Source organism: Cervus canadensis, chromosome 4 (assembly GCF_019320065.1).
Source record: "Cervus canadensis isolate Bull #8, Minnesota chromosome 4, ASM1932006v1, whole genome shotgun sequence".
Lineage (NCBI taxonomy): Eukaryota > Metazoa > Chordata > Mammalia > Artiodactyla > Cervidae > Cervus > Cervus canadensis.
In genome coordinates, this window is record NC_057389.1 from 35021616 (window position 1) to 35045724 (window position 24109).

Consider the following 24109-nt stretch of genomic DNA (forward strand, 5'->3'; position numbering starts at 1 on the left):
TGACCTAGATAGCATATTAAAAAGCAGAGACATTCCTTTGCCAACAAAGGTCCATCTAGTCAAGGCTATGGTTTTACTGGTATTCATGTATGAATGAGAGAGTTGGACTATAAAGAAAGCTGAGCGCCGAAGAATAGATGCTTTTGAACTGTGGTGTTGGAGAAGACTCTTGAGAGTCCCTTGGACCACCAGGAGATCCAACCAATCCACCCTAAAGGAGATCAGTCCTGGGTGTTCATTGGAAGGACTGATGCTCAAGCTGAAACTTCAATACTTTGGCCACCTCATGCGAAGATTTGACTCATTGGAAAAGACCCTGATGCTGGGAGGGATTGGGGGCAGGAGGAGAAGGGGATGACAGAGGATGAGATGGCTGGATGGCACTCATCACCAACTCGATGGACATGAGTTTGAGTAAACTCCAGGGGTTGGTGATGGACAGGGAGGCCTGGCATGCTGCGTTTCATGGGGTCACAAAGAGTCAGACATGACTGAACTGAACCGAACTAAAGCCTGACTATGTAGTACATTGAAATGATAGTGATATTTTTTGAGCATGGAAATGATTCTAGGTATTGTTTATTAATATTAGAGCATCAAATAAAATAATTGAATATAAAATACTTTTCAACTCTTGTGTTATAGCTTACAGATTATGTTTCACATTCATGCTTTTGATAAAAAAGTTTTTGAAAAATATTAAAGAGAAATTCTCTAATGGTAAAATCAAAGGTTTTAGATTCCAGTCATTTAACCAGCTGGAAATATATATTTCCATCTGGACATCATAAGCATTATGACCAAATACCTGACTGCAATCCAGTTACGTTGTCCATCCATCCATCCATTGATCCATGCACCCATCTGTCTGTTCAGTTATTTGTCAACATTCATCAAAAGCCTAGTAGATACATAGAGTGATGAACATGACAGAAAGGACCCCAGTTCTCGACTGTGGCTGATATCCTAATGGGAAAAAAAAACAAGCTACATGTAAACAGATAAAGCAGATATATTCCATGGTTTCAGAGTGATATATACCTGGAAGCATATGGATATATATCTGAATATATGGCTCACATCCATGTTGGTATTTTTGTAAGGGCAGTCAGGGAATTATCCTTGTGGAGAAAATAGTAAAGCTGAGGTCTAATTGTTGAAAAAGTGCTACCTTTTAATTTGAAAGGAATAGATACATACACTATCTATCTATCTATCTATATATATGTATATGTATAACTGAATAACTTCGTTGTACACCTGAAACTAATACAATATTGTTAATCACTATGCTCCAAAATAAAATTTTAAAAAAGTTTAAAGAGCCCCTTTTAAAAAAATGGGAAAACATTCTAGGTAGAAGGAACGTCATATGTAAAAATGTTGAGGCAGAAATAAGCTACAAATCTGTTTATGCATTCGCTCAGCATGTATCTGTTGCATGCTCAGGATGTGCTGGGCACTTCCATTCTGGGTGACTCCACACTTTGCCAATAGCATTTCAATTGTGTCTTTTTCTAACAAAAGTAGATCTAAAGTTCACACTCTAGAATCACGCCACTCAAGTTCAAATTCTGATTACCAATTGTTACTTATATGAATTTGGAGAAGATACTGAATCTACCTGAGTCTCAGTTGCCCCTCTGTAAAATGAGGATATTAATAATAACTATCCCATAGCATATTCGAGAAGGAAATGGCACCCCACTCCAGTACTCTTGCCTGGACAATCCCACAGATGGAGGAGCATGGAAGGCTACAGTCCATGGGGTCACAAAAAGTCAGACACGACTGAGCGACTTCACTCACTCACTCATAGTTAGAATAGTGCCTAGCATGTAAGTCCTCAGTAATTGTCAGCTACCCTTGTGTGACTATTTTGGTGACCCACTGATCTACTTTTAAAATGCCTATAAAGTTTCTGTGTACCAAATTACTTAGACACATGGTTTCATGTCTGTTTTGAAATTAAGTGTTTTCCTCTGAAAATAATCAGAACATTGGACTATGTTCAGTCAGTCAGTTCAGTTGCTCAGTAGTGTCCAGCTCTTTGCGACCCCATGGGCTGCTGCACACCAGGCTTCCCTGTCCATCACCAACTCCAGGAGTTTACTCAAACTCAGGTCCATCGAGGTGGTGATGCCATCCAACCATCTCATCCTCTGCCATCCCCTTCTCCCACCTTCAGTCATTCCCAGCATCAGGGTCTTTTCCAATGAGTCAGTTCTTCACATCAGATGGCCAAAGTTTTGGAGCTTCAGCTTGAGCATCAGTCCTTCCAATGAACACCCAGGACTGATCTCCTTTAGGATGGACTGGTTGGATCTCCTTGCAATAGAAGGGACTCTCAAGAGTCTCTTCAACACCACCGTTTGAAAGCATCCATTCTTCAGCACTCAGCTTTCATTATAGTCCAACTCTCACATCCACACATGACTACTGGAAAAACCACAGCCTTGACTAGATGGACCTTTGTTGGCAAAGTAATGTCTCTGCTTTTTAATATGCTGTCTAGGTTGGGCATAGCTTTTCTTCCAAGGAGCAAGCGTCTTTTAATTTCATGGCTGCAGTCATCATCTGCAGTGATTTTGGAGCCCCCCAAAATAAAGTCTGTCACTGTTTGCATTTCCCCATCTATTTGCCACACAGTGGTGGGACTGGATGCCATGATCTTAGTTTTCTGAATGTTGAGCTTTAAGCCAGCTTTTTCACTCTCCTCCTTCACTTTCATCAAGAGGCTCAAGAAAGTAGTTCTTCCTTACTTTCTGCCATAAGAGTGGTGTCATCTGCATATCTGAGGTTATTGATATTTCTCCCAGCAATCTTGGTTCCAGCTTGTGCTTCATCCAGCCCAGCATTTTGCATGATGTTTTCTGCATATAAGTTAAATAAGCAGGGTGACAACATAAAGCCTTGACATAATCCTTTCCAAATTTGGAACCAGCTTGTTGTTCCATGTCCAGTTCTAACTGTTGCTTCTTGACCTGCATACAGATTTCTCAGGAGGCAGGTCAGGTGGTCTGATATTCCTGTCTCTTTTAGAATTTTCCACATTTTATTGTGATCCACACAGTCAAAGGCATTGACTTAGTCAATAAAGCAGAAGTGGATGTTTCTCTAGAACTCTCTTGGTGTTTTTGATGATCCAATGAATGTTGGCAATCTGATCTCTGGTTTCTCTGTCTTCTAAATCCATCTTGAACATCTGGAAGTTCATGGTTCACATACTATTGAAGCCTGCCTTGGAGAATTTTGAGCATTACTTTGCTAACGTGTGAGATGGGTACAATTGTGCAGTAGTTTGAGCATTCTTTGGCGTTGCCTTTCTTTGGGATTAGAATGAAAATGGAAATTTTCCAGTCCTGTGGCCACTTCTGAGTTTTCCAAATTTGATGGCATATTGAGTGCAGCACTTTCACAGCATCATCTTTTAGGATTTGAAAGAGCTCAACTGGAATTCCATCACCTCCACTAGCTTTTTTTGTAGTGATGCTTCCTAAAGCCCACTTGACTTCGCATTCCAGGATGTCTGGCTCTAGGTGAGTGATCACACCATCATGGTTATCTGGGTCTTGAACATGTTTTTTGTATAGTTCTTCTGTGTATTCTTGCCTCCTCTTCTTAATACAGGGCTTCCCTGGTTAGATCGATGACATTTTTGTCCTTTATTGTGCCTATCTTTGTATGAAATATTCTCTTGGTATCTCTAATTTTCTTAGAGAGATCTCTTGTCTTTCCCATTCTATTGTTTTTCTCTCTTTTTTGCATTATCACTGAGGAAGGCTTTCTCCTCATTCCTTGCTATTCTTTGGAACTCTGCATTCTAATGAATATATCTTTCCTTTCTCCTTTGGCTTTAGCTTCTCTTCTTTTTTCAGCTATTTGTAAATAACCTTAACCATATTTAAAAGCAATTTCTTTGTACCTGAGAAATCAAACCACTTAAAAGCAACTTTCTTTTCACCTTTCCTTTCTTCAGTTAATTTTTATTTAATGCTGCTGTGATTCGATTGCTGCTCACAGTGACACAGGGTTGAATATTTCTACTTTCTTTGATATTTAGGAATCATACCATACCTACCTTACTTTTTTGGGGAAGTGAAGTCATTGGATAATGACATATACTTTTGCTGACACATAGAAAACATGTTAGCTGTTGTTATTCTGTCTAAATGTAATGGTTCCATACCCTTATTTTTCTTATTTGGACTTTAAGTATTCCTATTTGTATTTGCTGTTTTGGGGTGTTGTTGTTTTTTTTTTTTTGGTGGGACCTGTTTGTTTGCTTTTTGATTTTGTGACAAAATTTTGGGTGTTTTTCTTAGTGACTCTTCTGCTTTTTCTCTTCTTTGCCTTTGTTGCCCTTGTCTTCATACCTAAAACCATGTTTTGGAACATGGTAGAGATGAATATTTTGAATGGATGAATGAATGAAACATTTTGCATTTTACTTTAAAAACTCAATTTATTTGTGAGACCCCTCTAGGCTGCTGCTGCTAAGTCGCTTCAGTCGTGTCCGACTCTGCGAGACCCCATAGATGGCAGCCCACTAGGCTCCTCTGTCCCTGGGATTCTCTAGGCAAGAATACTGGAGTAGGTTGCCATTTCCTTCTCCAAGACCTCTCTATGGTCTTGCTAATTTGATTAGCTGCTTTTTCCTTTCAGGAATCATTTATCTAGTGCCTGGAATAGAGTTGGTATATGGTGTGTGGTCAGTATTTGTTAAGGAATAAATTAATATGCCATGGCAGTTTTGAAATTTACTTTTGAATGGTTTAGTTCAATGTATGAGGTGTACTTATAAGAGAAAATGCATAAAATATTTCAACTTCAGAATTTCTATTTATCTTAAACTGATGATTTTTGTAACGTAACGGAAAAAGAGTGTGTCTAGTGGAGATATGATTCACTTATATAAATATAAATATCATATGGTTTATATTCCTCTTAGATGCTGATTTTTTAAAAAGAAACCAGAGCTATATGTATTGGGTCATTTCAAAAATGCAATCCAGTGAGCTAGCTAGGCTTTTTCTTCTTTACAAATTATTTAATTCAGGGAAGTAAATTTATTAAATTTTAGTGAAGCAAATATTTATGTGACTCTGGAGTCATATACTCCTCCTCTAAATTCTCGCTTTGACATTTACTAGCTGTATGACCTTGAATAACTGGCTTATTTTTTTTGTCTGTTGATTTCTTTTTTCATAAAATGGTAATGATGTTAGCACAGTCTTATTGGTTTGCCATGTGAATTAAGTGAATCAATGAATGTCATGCAGTGAGAATAGTGCTTGTATATATTTAGCAATATTCAAGAGTTTATCAAGAGGATTACTAGTATTTCTGTTAATAGTGTATGCTAAACACCATGCTAGGTTCTGAATTCAAGAGATACTCAGGGCAAAGATGCAGGACAAAGGGACTCTGCTTGGTCTCTGTGCTGACCTAATCAGGAAGGAGCCCCCCAAAGAGGGGATGCATGTATATGTAATGAGCTGATTCACTTTGCTCTACAGTAGACAAAATGTTGTAAAGCAGCTATATTTCAATAATTAAAAAAAAAAAATGCTATGCAAGAAGCAGGAAGAAAGCTGTGCTCTGATTAGCGAATGTTCCCATCCCATTCAGCTGACAAAGTGACACAGTTTTTCTGTGATTCTGCTTTGTTTCCATTAGGTGTGAAAAAGTAAAAAATGACAATCCTGCTGAGCCTAGAGAGATGTTTGTGATACCTGAAGTCATATGTTGGCTTCTATATGTGATGAAAAGCATTGAATATTAATGTTTATCTAAAATTCAGATTCCCTTTTTTATTGGAATTCTACAATACTTCAATCTCAAACATTTAGGAAAGTACAAATAACTTTTTGTCACTATAGCTTTTCAGAGATAGTGATCTGACCTAACATCTCCGGATTTAGTGTGTGCATACTGTATTTTTAATATACCTCTTTAGAATTTATCCAATGATATCTGTGGTTTTGAAATTTGTCTTTTATCCTTTTGAATCAACCAGAACATTGGCCTACATGCAGTACATTCCCAGTTGTCCTATATCATCATGCTAAACTGCCAAAATTAGGAAATAGACGTAGATAACATTACCATCGTTTAATCCTATTCAAGTCATACCAGTTGTCCTGATATCTTTTATAGAAAAAGAATCAAATTCAGAAACTTTCATAGATTTTGTTGTCATGGACCTTTATTCTCCTGAATCTTGGAAGATTGTGTTTTTCAGTTTTGTTCTTGATATTCAAGACCTTGAGCCATTTAAAGATGAGACTGGTTATTGTTTCAAAGTTCTTCAATTTGTGTTTATCTTTCGCTTACTCATGATTATGTTAAAATCTGCACTTTAGGAGGCATATGGTAGAGGTGACTGTGTGTCTTTCACCCATGCATCCTCTCAGGTGGCACACAGTTATCTGTTGTGTTACTAATGGTGTTTGCCTTGATTGCTTAATTAAGCTGATATCTGCCATTCACTGTTTTCTCTTTTTGAAATTAATAAATATCTTGTGGGACCTTACTTTTTTACATTTACTTATCATATTATGGACTTATGTTTTTTTTATCAGTGCTTTATAATTCATTACCTTGATTGTTTGTTTTGATACTCAAGTTTGCAAGAGCCCCTCCGAGCTGTTCTTTGTGTCCCTTTGTGATCTAACCATTTCTTGAATACGTATTTGCTTTGCATGTGTGCTAAGTTGCTTTGGTTATGTCTGACACTTTGTAACCCCATGGACTGCAGCCCCCCAGGCTCCTCTGTCCACGGGTTTCTCCAGGCAAGAATACTGGAGTGGCATTAGGCACCCCCAAAATTATCTCTTGCTCATTCTGTTTTCCCTGCCTCAGCTCAGCAAACAGTCATTTTTACAAAGAGTCCTACTTCCTTTTGGCGAAAAATGATATTTGGTGAAGAGCTGGGCTTTAGATATACTTATGGCTAGGGTATCATTTGTCCTGGACTATCTCTGTGGACATTGCACACATGAGTGTTTATACACTTTCATGTTTATTTGTATTTCTATCTGTATATGTTGAGAACCATTCACACCATACTCCCAATTTCAGTCTGCCACCACGGGTCATAGTATAGTTCTCCTTTTGTATATTTGCAACTCCGTTTTCTAACAGGACGACCAGGTTACATCATCTTTATGTATTTACTCATATGACCAATACCCTCTCTACAGTCAATATTCTGTTGCCTTTTTCACCCTTTTATATGATGATGCCCCCTTCACTCTGCTTGGCTCTGACTCCCCATTCCTAGATGCCTGCTCACACTGTGGAGACATGCTGCTTCTCACCCTGTGTGGCCTGCCACCCTGCTGGACCACACCCTCATGAGGGTGCTTTCCTTTCCTCTCCTCAAGCTCCTGATTATACCTTCCCTCCCTCCACCTTGTGGGTGACCTTCCCATCCCATGTGATCCTATGTGGATTCTGTCACTCCAGACCAGGTTGCCTCTCTTCAGATTTACCTTTCTTGTCCTGCGCAGACTCTGATACTCTGCTTGTGTGTGTGTATTAATGGCTCAGTCATGTCTGACTTTTTGACACCATGGACTGTAGTCCACAGGCTCCTCTGTCCATGGACTTGTCCAAGCAAAAATACTCTAATGGGTCATTATTCTCTTCTACAGGGATCTTCCCCACCCAGGGATCAAATCTGGGTCTCCTGCATTGCAGGCAGTTTCTTTACCATCTGAGCCACCGGGGAAGCCCTACTCTGCTTGGGGGTCCTCCATTTACAGTGACATCTCAGGCTGCCTGTCTCTGGACCAACACATTCTTCTCCCAATGTGTGAGAGAGAACACACTTGCTTTGCTTTGCTGTACTTAATGATACAAGAATTAATTATTAAGGAAGCTAAGAACATGGAAGAAAAGACAACGGAAAGGATGGGGAGAGAAGGAAAAGAACAAGCCAGATTATGTTTAGAAATAATAATAATAAAAACTAATGAGTACTTTTATAAGGATAAAAAAGAAACATTGCTCATGGCTGCCAGTAAGAGTTGAATTAGTCCATCTTCGTTCTTGATAGCATTGGTTGGTTTACTTGCATGCATATCTCCCATTACCATATCCCTACTTCTCCATTGTCTGATGAATTTTGTGTTATCTAGCAAGGGAACTAGTTAGCTGAATATTTCAGTATTCTGGTATGTCTTTTGGGATCTCAGTATAGGGTGCATGTAGCTAATATAGAAAAGGAGACTTTAAATAGGAACCAGGAGATCAGGGTTGCTCCTGAAACAGGCTGATAGTTTGTGAGGCCTCATTGACAACTAGGATTATAATAATAGGATAATAAGTAAGTGCACAATGTAGTAATTCAATAAATACTTATTGTATGACATTGAAATTGTTTATTCAATAAGTACATTTTATTGCTTGTTGATTCAATGTATGTAAAATGTTCAGATAAGAAAGACCAAAGAAATAGAAAATAGATTAGTGGTTTTTAGGGCCACCTGCAGGGAGGAGACAGAGGGAATAACTGCTGATGTGTATGGGGTTTCTTTTGAGGATGATGGTAATATTCTGAAATTAGATCATGGTAATGGTTGTACAACTTTGTGAAATATACTAAAACCCCCCAAATTGTGAACTTTAAAAGCGTGAAATTTATGATATGTGAAGTATATTTCAGTAAATGTGTCATTTATTAATAACAGGTCATACTATATGTATATAAGCATCTTTCATTAAAAATATGTGGGATGAACCATTATATGTTAGTTACTAAAAAAAAAAAAAGCAAAAATACCCATAATTAGAATTGATCCAGTTATAGTAAGACTTATGCAATTTTGGAAAAGATATAACCAAAGGAAATGTAGTTCACATGGCCGGAAAGACCACCACAGTTAAGAAATATCAACATCACTTTTGATAGTGAACATCAGAAAGAGCCCAGGTATTGGACCCTGAAGACTTGATTGTGTTACATTGAGTGCTGAAATGCTAAGTGGCCTTAGAGACCAGGAAGCATGGTATTGATATGGGAGAAAATTTAGGACTGTAAACATATTTTGAATAAAAAGCAATATAAAATGGATTAAAAATAGCATTTGTAATAGCCACAATTTTCTTCAAATATGTTAATACACATAAAATGAAAATGTTAGGATTGGTATCCTTTAAAATGTTAATATGCTGATATTCTTTCTTTTTGGCGTAGTGAGATTATGCATAATATAAAAAATATATGGTCCTTAAATATTTTCCAAGTGATAACATAAATAGCTTTTATGCTTAGAGAGATAAAAGTAAATGTTTTCAGGGAAAATGGGATTCTGATAGTGTGATATGGATAATACTAAAATGAAATATTAACTGAAATGCTTCATTTATCAACATGCATAGAAAGTGATCTCGTCATTTCTCTTAACAGATATTTACTATTGTTGGCCTTACTGCAAAATGCTAATAGCATAGTCACTAATTATTATGACAGTCCTATTTGAAAATAGCTAGTTTAGGTAGCCATATGTATTCATGGATATTTTTATTCTCATTTTCCTTCTACTATCACAGACTTTCTTCTTGGATCATTTCCTTCTTTTTAAAGAATACTAATAGAAATTTATGCAGTGAACTTCTGTAAAACTGATCACATTTTTGTTTATCCAAAAAAAATTTTTATTTTACCCTTGTACTTGAAAGCTAATTTTGCGGGAAATAAAGTTTTAAGATTACTTCCCCACTCCTTACCCTCCTCAGCTGTTTGGACATATGCCATTGTATTCTTGTTTTCATTTTTGCTCCTTAAAATTCTGCTGTTACTCTACTTTTGCTCCTGCTCAGTTAATCTTTTTTTTTTTCTGCTTAAGTTTAATATAACATGTTTTTTTTTTTGTGTGTGTGTGTGCTCTTTAGTATCATTAGGACTAATTCTGGGTCTCATTTAATTTATATTGCTCAGTATATAATTTATTTTTATGTCTTTCTTCAGTTCTAAAAAGTTCCTAGCCATTATTTTTCAACACGTCTTCCCCTCCACTCTCTATTCTTTCTTGATGGATTGTATATGTTTGACCTTATTCTGTTCTATATATTCTCTTAACAAATCTTTCATATTTCCTACCTTGTCTCCCAATGCTTTACTTTGATCAGTTTATTTTGATATATATTTTGTGCAATATTTTCTCTAGTTGGGTTCTAGTCTACTCTTTGTCACAAGAAGCACAAGCTGGAATTAAGATTGCTGGGAGAAATATCAATAACCTCAGATATGCAGATGACACCACCCTTATGGCAGAAAGTGAAGAGGAACTAAAAAGCCTCTTGATGAAAGTGAAAGAGGAGAGTGAAAAGGTTGGCTTAAAGCTCAACATTCAGAAAACTAAAATCATCACCTCATGGGAAATAGATGGGGAGGCAGTGGAAACAGTGTCAGACTTTATTTTTTTGGGCTCCAAAATTACTGCAGATGGTGACTGCAGCCATGAAATTAAAAGATACTTACTCTTTAGAAGGAAAGTTATGACCAACCTAGATAGCATATTAAAAAGCAGAGACATTATTTTGCCAACAAAGGTCTGTCTGGTCAAGGTTATGGTTTTTCCAGTGGTCATGTATGGATGTGAGAGCTGGACTGTGAAGAAAGCTGAGCGCTGAAAAATTGATGCTTTTGAACTATGGTGTTGGAGAAGACTCTTGAGAGTCCCTTGGACTGCAAGGAGATCCAACCAGTCCATCCTAAAGGAGATCAGTCCTGGGTGTTCATTGGAAGGACTGATGCTGAAGCTGAAACTCCAGTACTTTGGCCACCTCATGTGAAGATTTGCCTCATTGGAAAAGACCGTGATGCTGGGAGGGATTGGAGGCAGGAGGAGAAGGGGATGACAGAGGATGAGATGGCTGGATGGCATCACTGACTCGATGGGCATGAGTTTGAGTAAACTCCGGGAGTTGGTGATGGACAGGGAGGCCTGGCGTGCTGCTATTCATGGGGTCGCAAAGAGTCGGACACAACTGAGCGACTGAACTGAACTGAACTGAACTCTTTGTCTGCTAATTGTTTTTGTTGTTTATTTGTTTCAATAATTATTTAAGTGATAGAAATTTCTTTTGAATTTTTTTTAGATATGACTGACCATTCTTAATAATCTCTTATTGCTTGTTATTCAATTTTCTAAAATTTGTTTCCATATTATTGATTATATATTTAATTTAACAATTCTAAAATCTTAAATACTTGGGAGCATGTGGCTTTTTTATTTTTATTTTTTTGGTTTTGATGTCAATCTCATGCAAAGACTTTTGTTCTCTTATACATTATTTTTTAATGTTAACTTACATGTTGAGTTTAATATGTGAGAATTCCAAGTGTCTAAATGAGGGACAATTTTTATTTTCAGAGATTATTTGTTCTTCTGGTTGTCAGTAACTTGTAATACCCTTGGCCCACTGTAATTTTCTTAAAGGGAGACTCTGGTTCTATACCTTTGTCTTGTTGAACTTAATGCTTGGTTTTCTTATATTTGTCCTGGAATTGGCATTCTCTCCCACTGGATCTTGTATTATTTGTGGCTCTCAAATACAACATTCTCTTCCTCTCTTTTCCTCTTGATGTGGAAATGCTTTTAATTTTTTCAAGGGTTTAGTTATATGTTAGATTCAAACCAATTCATGAAATCTACTCCCTCAACAAATTGAGATCAGAAAGCCCCTCAAACCTTTATGATGGGAGAATCTTTTATTTACCTTCCATGTTACTAATTAAAAATTTTGTATCTTAAATTTTCCTCTTTTTGCTTGAAATCTAGATTCTAAATCTATTGTGGTATATAGTTAGCTTTTCCAATTAGTCCTTTTCTCATCTATTCCCTTTTTACATATTTGGATTCAAAAAAGTTTTTTTAGATAAATATACTGCTGATTAAAAGGATTTCTGTCATTTTCCATAAGTCAAATTTTGCAGATATGATTATGAGTGGGTCATAACTCCCTTTTTCTAAGCACACTCAATTAATTTGTTATACATGTTTTTATTCTGCTGTGATTTAAAAAAAAAAAAAACTGCCTTATTTTTCCCAGTTGATTTGTGAAGAAAATCAGTATTAAGGAAATGCAGTTCTAATACCTGAAACATGTACAATAAATATGGGAAAGTAGAGATTAGTTGGAGTGCAATGATTCTTTACTTAGATTTATTTAGGTGAGTATGGTACTATTTATTTAAATTGGTGTCCTTAAGTATTATTTATGAGAGAAAGCAAGTGCTGGAAATGTTAAAATTAAATGATTGAGTTGATTATAATATCTCCAGCATATGGATAGTTCTCCTTTAGCTTGTGATGAAATTGCTCTGAAATGTTTAAAGCAAGATATCTGCTCAAATTAATTTGCTTCCATTGCATCTTTGTCCTAGCTGTGAAAATACATATTAATCTCTGAGCATTTTGCTTTTTATCTGAAGCTTTTATATGTAAAACAAAACAAAACAGCCTGCCTAGATTTCATCCTTGCCTTCAGCTATGACTTCTGAAGAGTATATATCAATGCCATAGGAAGCCTCAATTCTTTTTGGAATGAAGGTAAAAATAGGTTTTCATATAAGAAAGAAAAAAGGTGGATAGGGTTTAGAAAAGAGACGCAAAAATCGTAACTGTTGAACTTGACTATCCAGTCCTAGAAACATCCTATGAAGTGTGAAGGAGATAGATTTAAGGGAAACAAATGGAAATTTTGTTTCATGAAGGAAATAGCTGACTTTCTGATTTTATTTGTACCCATTTCATCTCCTCTATTAGACTGGGAGATCTTATGGGCAGGGGTCTGTTCCTACATATTTTATCATTCACATCTGTCAAAGTACAACCGGTGTTAATAGAGCTGAGATGAATTGGGGTTGGTTTTTCCAGAAGGTTAACTAGGGGAAATGAAGAATTGAGAGTCCCCCCCCCAACTCCAAGTTATTTGTGGTATCTTTCTAGTAGGGGGCTGATGTAAGCCAGGGACTAGTTTTGGGGAGTCCTCTGCTAGTCAAACTTTGGGTAGTTATCGCTCATCTATTAAAGTAATCATCCTAATTGTTCTGTTTCCTTCCAGTTGTAATCTGACACAATTCATTTGACACAGAGCAGCCAGAGCTATAATATTGTAACCTGTGAAAGTGAAAGTCACTTAGTCGTGTACGGCTCTTTGTGAACCAGTGGACCGTAGCCTACCAGGCTCCTCTGTCCATGGAATTCTCCAGGCAAGAATACTGGAGTGGGTTGCCATTCCCTTCTCCAGGGAATCTTCCCTACCTAGAGATTGAACCTGGGTCTCCTGCGTTGCAGGTATGTTCTTAACCGTCTGAGCCACCAGGGAAGCCCAACATACGTCAGATCATCCTGTTTCAAAATACTCCAGTGCTTTCTCTGACCACAGTCTGCAGGGCCCTGCACGGTCCTCCCCCTGCAGTTACAGCTGAGGCCGCTCTGGCTCCCTCTCTGAAACTATATGCCCCAGCCACACAGGCGCCTCTCTGTTCTTTGCTTTTGTTGTTGTCTTAATTAATTGGTTTTTATTGGAGTATAATTGCTTTAGAGTGTTGTGTTAGTCTCTGAATCAGTTCTATGCATACATATACCCCTTCCTCTTGAGCCTCCCATTCACTTTCCATCCCACCCCTCTAGGTCATCACAGAGCACTGAGGTGAGTTCCTTGTACTATACAGCAGCTTGCCACCAGCTCTCTATTTTACACATGATGGTGTATGTACGTCAAGTCCAGTCTCCCAATCCATCCCACCCTCCCCTCTCGCTTTGTGTCCACAGGTCCGTTTTCTACGTTTGTGTCTCTATTTTTGCCTTGGTTCATCTGTGCCATTTTTCTAGATTCCACATATATGCATTAATAAATGATACTTGTTTTTCTTTTTCTGACTAATTTCACTCTTAAGTTCCATTCATCCTCTCTGTTTTTTGAACAGATTTTTTTTTTGGATCTACTTTTCCTTCTTTCTGTCAAGTGCTCTCCTAGACTTTTTTCACATGTTGATATGAGAATATATGTTCATCTTTTAACTCCTTCAACTTCAGATCCAAATGTAATCTGAGAGAGACTTTTCCTATTCTAAAGTAGGCCTAACCCAGATTCTTTACCCAGATTCTTTTTATCTATTATTTCTATCATAAATCAGCATATCACCCTGATTTATGTGCTTTGTAACATTTGTTACAATTTTAATATTCTTAGCCTTATTACATTTTACTTGTATTGACTTTTCTGTCTCTTGTCACTAGCCTCATGTCCATGATAACAGAGGTTTTACTCTTTGGTTCTTTTGTGTATCACCAGTACTTACTAAAGTTACCAGAATTTATAGACACTCATTAAAAGTTTGTGAAGGACTCAATAGATGAATAGTATATGTAACTCTTAACTTCTTAAGTTTAATGGCATAGGGAATTTCCCCCTTGGTTACAATTATGTATGGTGGCTTTTACCATCCTACTGGAGCTGCTAGTTAGAAGAGATATGGATCCTCTTTATACAGTGGGCACTTTCCTGGTGGCTTAGACAGTAAAGCGTCTGTCTACAATGCGGGAGACTCAGGTTCAATCCCTGGGTTGGGAAGATCCCCTGGAGAAGGAAGTGGCAACCCACTCCAGGACTCTTGCCTGGAAAATCCCATGGATGGAGGAGTGTGGTAGGCTACAGTCCATGGGGTTGCAAAGAGTTGGACATGACTGAGTGACTTCACTTCTATACAGTCTTGAAGTCAGGGGCAGATTGTGAAACTCACGCATGACTAAATGGATGCAGTGAAATGATAATGCTAAGTAATGTGGAATTTAGGGCCTAAAGGACCTTTTTGCTATGGAATGTCATTGCTTCTAGGCGTTTTCAGAAAATAGAGATAGGAAATATATGTGTGAATACCAACCTGCATGTGTGTGTGTGTGTATATATATAATTTTTATATAGTTTATATAAAATTACATAACTGCATTCACAGGTTGATATATATATATATATATATATATATATATATATGTGTGTATGTATTTATATATATGTGTGTGTGTATATATATACATACATATATATATAATTATGTACAGTGCACTGTCCATCTGTATCAATGTTAAGCTAAACATGAATTTGTGCTAATGTTTCTGACATTTATCCAGTACCACATGGATTACTCTAGTCTTCCTCCCTTACTTATCTGTAATCTTTCACTCCAACAGTGAGAAACCTGGCTTCTACCATCTGGTATCCATTTACTTATTTGTTCAACCCCAGTGCACATATCCTGTGATTTTAGAATTATTAATCCATATCCATATGGGAAACCACTTTAGCAACTACTGTGATGGAGTGCTGGCCTCCAGTTCCTTTGGTCTTTAGTCTGATAGCCCAGCGTTGCTTCCCGTGTTACTCAGGGCAGCACTTTTCCTTCTACCCACTTCAGAGGTTGTGTGTCAGACAATTTTGCACAGTTAGATACTTTTGCCAGTGTCTGCATTGCATCTTGGGCTCCTCAATCCCCTAGTTGATTGTTCTATTTGTATATATTAAGGTTCATTTTTTTGTGTTGTAAGAATGTATGAATATTGATGAATGTATAGCATCGTGTATCTAACATTACATTGCTATACAGAATAATTTCACAGACCTAAAAAAATCTCCTTGCTTCATCTATTGAAATACCTGTCAAATACTGACCTTTTTCATCATCTCTATAGTTTTGCTTTTTCCAGAATGCCATACAAATGGAAATGTACAGAATGTAGCCTTTTCAGAAGGACTTGTTTCATTTAGCGATATGTATGCAAGATTCACCGTTGTCTTTGCATGGTTGATGAGCTCATTGCTTATTATTGCTGAATAGCATTTCATTGTATGGACACATCAAGTTTGTCTATCCTTTCATCTTTTGAAGGACTTCTAGCTTGCTTTCTGTTTTTGATGATAATGAATAAAACTGCTTAAACATTCATGTGAAGGTTTTGTGTGGACCTAAATTTCGACTCATTTGGTTAAGTCCTAAAACCTTGATTGCTAGGTTATATGGCAATGATTTACTTAGGTTTGTAAGAAACTGTTAAGCTTCCAAAGTGACTATACCATTTTCCTTCCCACCAGCAATGAGTAATAGTTCCTATTATGCCATGCTAATTGGTATAGTTAGTGTTTTGGATTTTAGTCATTATAATAGGTGTGTAGTGATATCAAATTGTTGTTTTACTTTGCATTTTCCTAATGAAAAAGGATGCTGGATGCTTTTTTCTTATGCTTGTTTACTGTCTCTGCATCTTCTCTGGGGAGATGTCTGTTTAGAAATTTTGGTTATTTTTAAATTGTCTTGGCTATTTTAAAATTTGTTTTATTGTTGAGTTTTAAGATTTCAATGCATGTTTTAGATAAAAGCCCTTTATCAGATATTTGATTTTCAAATATTTTCTCTCAGTTTGTGGCTTGTCTTTATAGTCTCTCAACAGTGTCTTTAACAGAACAGTGTTTAATTTTAATGAAGTCCAACTTATCAAATACTTTTCAGGAATTATGCCTTGGTGCTCTGCCCAAGAACTCATCACTAAACCTGAGGGCACACACATTTTCTCCTGATGGTTATTTTTCAGAGTACAAATAATTTTTTTTACTGCAGGAAGCATCTGTGATAACTACAAGAAATGATTTTTTAAAAATTTTCAGCCAAATGTCTATATTTTATTAATAAGAAAGATGATGGCTTTTAATTTTGTACCAGAGATGGTTATGAAATACTGCTTACATAACATGCAGAAATAAAGTCAAAGTCATTTAAAAGCATTTGTAAAATATTTCCAATTGCAGTGCAAGGCAGTTGAGGATTAATTTTCTTTCATTATTATTATACATGTACAGATAATAGGTCCATTCGCCCCCCTTCGCATGTAGATAATTCCCTTTATTGTTAAATGGAGTTTTCTGTGTGAGAAGAAAGGGAAACATTTAAACTTTAAAGGGAGAAGCCAAGACCAACTGCTCAGGAGGCCATGTCCTCTCAACCAGTAGATGTCATTCTTCCACTATTTTAATGTGACTTTCTAATCGCTACCTTTAGTTACCTGTCTGGATGACAGATTATGAAAACCAGTTTCATTTCAGTCTGTATTTCTCTTGATCATTGTTCCAAGTTGGTGTCTTTCCCCTTCCACAATAGGAATTGTGCCAGAGTGTGAAATCAGGGTGGTTGGACAGAAATGACAGTTGATAAGATTCTGTCTTTCAGTCATTTAGCCCTTGGTGTGGAATGTTTATCTGCTTATTGATTCAGTTCACAGTAAAACAGTGATTAACTTGAAATTGAGAGACATTCTGTTCTCATCTGCCTTTCAGAGTAGGGCATTCCATGATCTTTTGGGGGATAAACAGGAAAATGTTACTTATAGTTTGTGTAAGGTTCAAACAGAGCAGTCAGGATACAAAGGGGCCATGTACCCTTTGCCCTAGATGCAGACAAGGAGCTGTCATCTCTTTCTTGAGAGGCAGTCCCTTACCAAGTCCCACTTAATTGCCCCTCCTTCATGCTCTCATTATTGGAGGAGGAAATGGCAACCCACTCCAGTGTTCTTGCCTGGAGAATCCCAGGGACGGCAGAGCCTAGTAGGCTGCCGTCTATGGGGTCGCACAGAGTCGGACACGACTAAAGTGACTTAGCAGCAGCAAGCTCTCATTACAGTTTTTAACTACTATGGTAGTACATTAATTATCCTGCACTAGTATCTATAAGTAGGCACACCACCCCTGTATTAACATTAATTTAATTAGTAAATATTTATGGTATCTGATTGTTTCAAGCATATTTTAGGCAATGGAAACACCATGGTATATTTCACAGTGTTTGCTTGTAGGACACTGAGGGACAGGGAGAATCTGGATAAGAAAATAGCCAGTGACTGTCCAAGATAAAAATGTTACCAAAGAACTAAAGAGAGAGCATTATGGAAGCGTAGGGAAAGAACATCTTTCAGTCTTGGGGAATGAAGATAGTTTTCCAGAAAATATGATACCTAAGCAGAATTCTTAAGTGTTAATAAGAAATATGCAGGAGGATGCAGCTAGGCTGTGATAGCAAAAGACAAGACATAATTTTAGGAAAAGTGCATTTACTTTTTTTCAGTTTTATTCCTGGTACTTAGAACCATAAATAGTGGTGGTTGTTGTTCAGTTGCTCATTCGTATCCAACTCTTTGTGACCTCATGGACTGCAGCACACCAGGCTTCCCTGTCCTTCACCATCTCCTGGAGCTTGCTCAAATTCTTGTCTAGCGAGTTCTTCACTGTTTTATTCCTGGTGCTTAGAACAATAAATGTTAGCTACATTATAATTGCACAAATGGGTAGGTAAATTTTAAGAACCCAAGGTTGAAGAGACTAAACTTTCCTAGGGAGATTGATTCAAAATGTTGGTGTAGAAGGATGTGTGCTCATCTTCTCCTGTGAAAACACCAAAATCTCAACTAGCTGTTGAATAACCATTGACAGGAGGACAGCGGAACCCACCAAATAAAGATACCCTATACTCAAGGACAAAGGAGAAGCTGCAACTGTATGATAGAAGGGACACAATCATGATTAAAATAAAATCTGATAGCTGCCAGGTGGGCAACCCACAAATTAGAAAACAATAATTCCACAGTAGTTCTTACACTGTTGTGAAAGTCATGAGTCCCACATCAGACTTCCCAGCCTGGGGATTGGCAAAGGGATTCGGAATCCCCAGGGAATCTGACTTTGAAGCCTGGCGGGATTGGACTGTGGGACTTCTACAGAATGGGGGAAATAGAGACTCCACTCTTAGAGGCCACAAAGAAAACCATGTTCACACCAGGACCCAGGGGGAAGGAGCAGTAAGCCAGAGTAAGCCAGGAAACGGAGCCAGACATCCCTGTGAGCATTGGAGGGTCTCCTATGGAGGTGTGGGTTCGCAGTTGGCTTGCTGCATGGACCACGGCCCTGGCAGCAGCAGTCCCGGGAGGTACCCTTTGGAGTGATCCTTCTGGAGGTCATCATTAGCTCTACTCCAGGGCTGGGTTGCCTTAGGCCAAACAACTAACAGGGAGGGGAAACACAGCCCCACCCATCAGCAGACAATTGGGTTAAAGTTTTACTGGGCACAGCCCTGCCACCAGAGCAAGATCAGTTTTTCCCCACTGCCAGTCCCTCCCATCAAGAAGCTTGCACAAGCCCTTACTCTCATTCACCAGAGGGCAGGCAGAAGAAGCAAGAAGAATTAAACAATCCCATTGCCTCCAGAAGGAGAATCACAATCACAGAAAGCTAATCAAGATGAGAAGGCATAGGATTATGTCCCAGATGAAGGAACAAGATAAATCCCCAGAAAAAACAAGTAAATGAAATGGAGATAGGCAATCTTCCAGCAAAAGAGTTCAGAATAATGATAGTGAAGATGATTCAGGATCTCTGGAAAAAAAATGGAGAAGATGCAATAAATGTTTTCCAAAGACCTAGAAGAACGAAAGAACAAATAGCGATGAACAATATACTTGAATGAATCAGTAGCAGAGTAACGGAGGCAGAAGAACAGGTAAGTGACCTGGAAGACAGAATGGTGGAAATCACTGCCACAAAACAGAATATGGAAAAGACTAAAATCTCCTAAACATGGAACAATTAATATACCTACTATTTTAAATAGCCTTATAGTCATATTAGCAAGAGAAGAGAAGGGGGAAAAAAAAACCTCTTTTTTGCAACTAGTCGATTCTCTAAAAGACATAATTGTTTCAGTGTTATTCTCAGTGATTGGCCATAATGGTATATGTAGTTCTCATGTAATTTTGAATTCTGGAAAATATGGAAGCTAAATACATGAACTTTGAAATAAGATTATGCTTTTTAAATCTAAGTCATGCCATTTTAAAGCTTTTAAGCCCCTAATAATTATTCACCTGATTTTCTCTATATGGGGGCTTATGAAAACAGGAAAAATGGTTATTTCACTTAAGTAGATATTTTGATAATTCTAGTGTTTATAAATGTCTTGACTTATCTATCAGTTTGGCTAGGTACTCAGCACAGTTCACCCCATTTTGTGGTGTGTCTCCAATCAGCTATCAAAACATCTCAAGTGCTAGTAAAACGTATTTCAATACTTAAGTTTACAGTCCTCAGATTTTTCTTAAGTTTAAAAGATTTGCATAGCTGTTGAAAAGTTGGGAAGAAAAGAGGAATTATTTCCTCAAGAAATGAAGTAAAGGGTTTGATATAGATATGTTTTGAGGTGTTTATGTAGTAGAAAGTTTGTAAAGTATTGAACTTTATTCTTTAAAAATAGTAAGATAAAACATCACAGTATATTTAGAATATTTGGAATAATTGGTGACTTTAAAATATTTTTTTACAGCTCTTTCGTAAGTGGCCCAATTAGAGAGACAGTTTTCACCACCAATTCTCATGCATTTTACCCATTGATATGGGTCTCCCTAAATCTTCTCCAGTATGTACATGTGTATACATATTTGAGATTATTTTATAGATATTGGAGTATATTCAGTATTCAATTCCAACTGACCAAAAAATTTGAGCACAGTATCAGTAAAAATAATAAAAACAACAATAAAAACTATCATGGCTATTAGGGCTCATTGAAATAATTTTAGTGTATTAAAGTTAATATGTTCATAATGATTATTAAAAGGAAAATATAGTATATTTTCTTATATACTTAAAAGGAAGTATAAGAAGTTACATAGTGTTAAAAGAGCTCAATAGCATAATTTCTTATGGATGTACCAGTGGTTCTTTATAGCTGGCATTTAGTCTTTGGCAGCTGGCATCTTTTTTGATACATTGACATTTGAACACTGCCAGTTGTTAATTTTTGTTTCAAATTTATCTTCATGATTTGGATAAGTATATACACATACTTATACATATTTTTGTAAAAAATATTATTTGTCTCCATATTGCATCTAACAAAATTATTTTTCTAACTGTATAAGCAGTGAAGAATGAATACAAGGGAGTTGTAAATTAAGACAAGTAGTCCTAGAAATCTGAGAGCTCTATTGTATGGCAAGGAATGATAAGTTCCTAACAATTATCAAGTAGAAAAATTTACACAGCCTGTCTCTGGATATTAAATTAGGCAAATTTCTCAAAAAAGACAGGTAACTACTAGACTCAATCTCTTACTTCCTCAGAAATGAAATCTCTACATGGCCCTGCTAATTGCAGTATTATATTGATAAGGGATGCATCAATTATTAAATAATTCTAGTGGATCAGGTCAATATGGTAAACTGACAGAACAATGGATCGAATCATGCGAGGTTTAAAAGGGGACTCTGAGTCCATCTTACCCTTACCATTGGGTTTCACGATCATTTTCCTGATGGACATACCAAAGTAAGCCTATCTATTATTCTAGGATAACAAAAACCTAGTTTAAAAATAGTTCACAAATTTCTTAAACCTTTGGTGTTATTTTTAGAAAAAATTGTATAAGTGTCCCCTGGAGGAGGAAATAGCAAATCCCTGCAGTATTCTTGCCTGGAAAATTCCTTAGACAGGTGAGCCTGGCAAGCTACAGTCCTTGGGGTTGCACAGAGTTGCACACAGCTGAGCATAAGCATGCAACACCTAAGTGCAGGGTTAACCTGTATGGTACTTGTATTTATATTTGTCTGCTTAACAAGGTTTGAAGCATCCAAAAAATGCAGGCAGGATAATGCCCATAAACTGTCACTCCTCATCCTCAAAACCATGAATGTGTTAACTTACATGGAAAAAGAGAGCTTTGTAGATGTGATTACAGGCCTTGACATTATTGAATATCCTGGATTATCTGGATGAGTTCAAACTAATCATGAGTCCTTAAGCTTAGAGATCATTTTTCTGCTGTGGTAAAAGGGAGAGATGATTATGTAACAAGAGCCAGAAAGATTTAGTATTACTGGTTCTGAAGATACCCATGGGACAAGTAGTATGGGCGGCCTCTAAAAGCTGGAAATGGTAAGGAAACAGATTGTCTCTGGTAGATTCCAGAAAGGAACCTAGTACTGCTGACACCGTGATTTTTACTCACTGAAATGTGTGTCAGAGTTCTTACTGTCAAAACTGTAAGCGGGAGAGAGAGAGCAAGAAGGTGGAGGAGTAGGTGGAGGTGGAGTACATCTCTCTCCATGGATACATCAGTAATACACCTTCAGATACAGAAGTGCATGCAGAATACCAGCTAAGAGTGGACAGGACTACCTGACCAATGGAAAAGAATATATAGAGCAATCCAAACCTCAGTAGGATGAAGGAACTAGGGGGAAAAACAGGAGTGTTAGTAAGACTGGACCTGTCCTCAGTGGGTGGGGGGACTGAAGCGGGGGTCCCATTCCCACATTGGGACAATTGTCTGAGTCAGAGGAGAAACATTTAAGGCTGGGACTGAAACAGCTGATCTGTGGCAGCCTAAACGGACAGTCCTTGCCGCAGCCATACATACGCCGGACAGGAACGCTGGTTCCCTGGAAGGCGCAGCAGCTGGGAGCTGGAGTTAATGGGTTGTGGAGAAATCCCAGGACGAGGGCTGCTGTTGACTTCAGAGAAACAGATCGAGGGGATGTGAGGGAGGAGATTGTGGTGGGAAATGCCTGTGGAGGAAAGCCAGGCAGCCTTGGAAGCAAGGTGATACTGCTGAGTCATGGGTAGGGAGTGGAGCCATCACCTTAACTTCTGTCTCCCCACAGTCCAGCAACTGGCAGCTGAACAATAGAGAGGCCGGCCCATCAAACGCCTGATGCACTGAACTGCAGAGTAGGACCCCACCCAGGGCACCCATTTAAGTGCCGGCCGCACCAATCTACAGAGTAGGACCCCAACCAGGGGGCCTCTGTGTGTGCCTGATGCTCCAAATAACAGAGCCGGGCCCCAGGCAAAGGAGCCCTTTAAGTGTCTGAACAGGAGGGAGCTACGGAGAAAGACTAGCCAAAGGGGACTTCTGATCGCCAGCTACAAGAGGCTCAAAAAAAGACTCTGATCGGGCCAGAACTCCTGTGGCGGAAGCAGTCCATGTCCCTGCACACTTGGCGCCGCCAGGGTCCCCTCAAGCTAAGCACCTGTGCCACCATTATGCTCAACTTTCACTGGGGCAGAGCTGCCGCAGGCAATGAAAGTCTTGCATCTATCCGCACAGGGTCACTTCTGTTGTGTCCTACTCTTTGCGACCCTGTAGACTGTGGCCTGCCAGACTTCTCTGTCAGGGAGGGGGTTCTCCAGGCAAGAATTCTGGAGCATATTGACCAGTACTGGTTGCCGTACCCTTCTAGAGCACTATATCTCCTGCTGCCCTAGCTGCCAACTCCCCTGAGTACCTGGTGCTGCCAGAACCCCTGCGACCCAAGCAGCTGCACCACCTCCATACCTGGCCCTCACAGGGGCAGACCCAAGTCCTCCAGGGCAGCATCAGGAGCAAATCCCACTGGATGACCCACATGCAGAGGAGGAAATAAAACCACAATTGAAACCCAGCAGCAGTGTGGCTAAGGAAGAAGACCCTAAACCTTCCCACCAGCTGTGCAAGCTGAAGATTAAATCCACATGATCAACTAGGCAGACTCTGTGTCTATGGAATATATAAAAGGTCATTGAGAGCTCCCACAAAAGAAAACGCACTAGTTCTGATAGCTGTGGACATTGGGGGCAAGAACACACAGGAGCAGAACCAGATTAGAACTGAGCTGCCCCCACAGCAGGTCCAGAGACCAGCATATTGTTGGAGGGCGTCCTAGGGAGGTAAGGTGGACTATGACTCCCAGTGAGGGAAAGATCTCTGGCAGTAGTGACTCAAGAAAAATATTTATTATTCTTGTTTTTTGACTTCTTCGGTAGAATCTTTTGGATTTTTTTCTCCCACCCCCCCTTTTTTTTTCTTTTGTAGTTGTCAGTTTTATTGGAATTATGAGATCTAATTAAGCTTTTGAGTTTTTATTTATTTTTTTCCTCAGTCACATTTTTTATTGTTATAAACCTCTGCCTCTATGTTGGGCTTTTGCAGTTCTGTTAAGTTTTCCTTTTATTTTTCTTTTCTCTTTAAGAAATTTTTTAAACCTATTATTTTTTTTTTTCTACATTTATTCCTTTGTTT